At 35.8% G+C, this 3,100-nt stretch overlaps 1 long non-coding RNA gene across 1 annotated transcript; it reads right to left on the bottom strand.

The window, feature by feature from the left end:
* Positions 1-896: 896 nt before the first annotated feature.
* LOC118483081 lies at positions 897-3,100 on the bottom strand. The gene is made up of 3 exons (XR_004869554.1): positions 2,343-3,100; positions 1,261-1,340; positions 897-1,154 (listed from the first exon to the last, which is right to left on the bottom strand). It is a non-coding gene; the product is annotated as an uncharacterized LOC118483081 (long non-coding RNA).

Below are 3,100 nucleotides of genomic sequence, written 5' to 3'. Positions count from 1 at the left end.
TTCGTTCAAGCTAGCCGAATCATTCAAGTCGACCGCTTAAGCTGCAATATTTTTTGTGTGCATATGCCGTCTTAAATGCTATTGGTTTTATTTGCTTGTGGCATTGACTCCAGACCCCACCAGCATAAGTGTTCACCAAAATAATTAGGGTGTCTAAAGTAGTACCACAACCCTGCATCAAGATTTGGGACTAACAGCTTTCCAAGTTGTTTCAGCCTCTCGTTTCGGCTCACAAATGTGTGAAGCTGCGTGTCTGTGATGTAGGCTATCACAATGCCAGTCAGGCATATGGTAACTGCAGCCGTGTCCGTTAAGTTCCATGATTTATTTACGGAGTGGACGATGTGCAGTGGCAGGCATACACCGATATAGTTCTTCCATCCCTTCCAAAGAGGATGTCGTAGACTCTCAACTGACTCAAGATGATAAAAGGGTTGACCACAATCAACAAAATCATCATGTTCTTTTTGACCATTGCTTAGGGTGAACGGGGTGGGTGCGGGGTGGGCTTTCACCGTGCGGCAACACTACCGCCAGCCCTTCCCTCACCGTGCGGCAAGCTAGGGTGCGGGGAGTGTTCACCGCTTGTAGGGGAGAGGAGGGAAGAGGAGAGAGAAGGGTGTATAGTGGGCCCCACTATTTTCCAACCAATCATACATTTTTCCTTTTTTTTTAAATGGTTTGGGTGAAACCACCCCTTGTGATTAAGAGCAAGAGGGGAGTTGGAGAGGGGTGTTGCCAGGAGAAAGGCTCATGAACAACCAATATATCCCTTATGAAACTTGACTGCAATAAACAAAAAATTAAAGATCATTTACCCTCGCAACAACTGTTGAGCATCCAGAAAAAATACATCCTTATCTTATTTATAGTAGTGATTCTTGATAGATCTGCAGTCAGAAATTGGTATAAGAGATTAAATTGTCTTTTCACATTTTCTAATGGCTTCAGTTTAGACGTATACAAATTTGTTTGAGATAAAGGTTTGAGTAATTGAACCATATATCGCATAGTTAAACTTTACGTACACAAATTGTCTTTTTTCCAATTTGCTTGTATATGTGACACTCCCATTAAAGCTTTGAGCGGTTACACAGGCACGATGGCAAAGCCTGAGATTTTTTCTGCTCAGTTTCAGCCGGATCATCCATACCCTAGCAAAATGATATTAAAAGTCATTTGGTAAGGATCAATACTAAGAATACACAACATACAAATATTAAATATCAATAGATCTGGCGGTGGTTCAGAAGCGCACACCTTTACTGATTCAGGCACTTGCTCAACTATAGGTGGAGATTCTGAGCGTGCCTCTGGAATCTTTGCTTCTTTCTTATTTTCTATGACCAAAATTGCTTTAGGTTTAGCATCAGCCACATGCTTTAATTGAAACAAACAGTATATCTCTAAAATTATCTAATACAAAAGACACAATCCCTTTGTTCAGCTAATAAGAACCCTACTTAAAATATAAGATGAAAATAAATGTGGATGAATCCATACATCAATGTAAAAACCCAAAAATAAATAATCAACATTACATATTACAGATTACATTTTATGGGTGTAACAAAGCAAGGTTTTGATTTGGAATAAAAAATTATACTTTAACTGACCATAAGCACCAAAAGAGATTTGATTCAGATTTCCACTCAACAAACTCACAATCAAAACACCAATTGAATGACAACAACATCACTAAAGGCAATGAGGCATATAAGTACCAATAAATGCTAAAATTAGATCAACTATTGAAGATCTAACGCGAAATACAAATTAGACCTGCAAGTACCCTAGGGTAGCAGATCCTAAACAACCAATAACTCTAATAAATCTCAATAACTCAGAATGTAACCACGGAAATCGTTGTTGCAAATCAATTACAAATGAATAACCTAATATATATTATATACAAACATAGAAATCGCTAATGCTTTTAAATTTCATTTACAACAACAAAAATGTAAATAACAACAAATAAAGAATAAAATTTTCAAACAAAAATCCTTTCACATAGCATAAAGACTTTGTGTTTTAAACAAAGTTAGCGAAACAAGAGTTGAGTCAATACTTTCAAATTTCAAATCTGGCACTAAATATGGCAATGAAGCATTCGATTTTATAGACATGATCTCGAATAAAAGAAACATCCTAAGGATGTAATCAAAATGTAAAATTACTGATAACAACTATTGAAGATGCATATTAGATCTGCAACTAAGTCTACATAATTAAAATGAGACCACACACAGATCAATCACATCTGTATAAATCGATTATTTTACAAACACAGAAGGCAATTGGAGGGTTTCAGAAACGAAGAGGAGAAAGAAATAACTTACAATGTGGGCTTTCAAATCAATTACTCCACCTTATTCTCTTTCCAAAAATACAAAATTAGGGATTCTAGAATGACAAGCATTGATTAGGGTCAGAAGATATCGGGTCATGTCCACCGGCTCGGTAACTGTGACTGCTCTCACCACCGTTCCGGTGATTCTCGCGATTATGGAAGTGATTACACTGACTGCAAAGGCTTGATTTTCTGATATTCTGGTATGGAACAGAGTGAGATTTTGTAGGGGTTTGAAAAGCAGAAGCGGGTGATTCAAAATTTGAAATCCCTGAAAGATTGGGGTCGCCAAGAAGTCAATTTAGGATTTGTTGTGCACAAAAGCATTGTACACCAATTCCTTACTTATTTGTACATTTTATTCCACCATCGATATTGACTAAAATAAACATCGAAATGTCAATAAAAATTAGCAGGTCCTTATGGTATCTTCGGATGTATGTAAAAACATTATAGTTTAAAAGATATGACAAAAATACGTAAAAGAATTATAAGTTTATAGTGGAACGTGAAAAACTATAACTAATACATAATTATCCATAACTTTGTTAAAATTAAATGATTTTAGTGTAATAAGATGGGGACTAAAATATAATTAGTGTTTAAAAGACTAATTTATCCTCATTTTAGGGGTGTATTTATAAATCACTTGTACATTAAAGCATTATCTATTTGTACTTTTTAATCCGTGCGTCGATATTTAACAAGACAACTAACGAAACGTCGACAAAAATGTGTATGTCGTCA

Source organism: Helianthus annuus, chromosome 10 (genome assembly GCF_002127325.2).
Source record: "Helianthus annuus cultivar XRQ/B chromosome 10, HanXRQr2.0-SUNRISE, whole genome shotgun sequence".
In the NCBI taxonomy this organism is placed as follows: Eukaryota; Viridiplantae; Streptophyta; class Magnoliopsida; order Asterales; family Asteraceae; genus Helianthus; species Helianthus annuus.
Note: the sequence above shows the minus strand (reverse complement) of the source record. Positions and strands in the feature narration are given on the sequence as shown.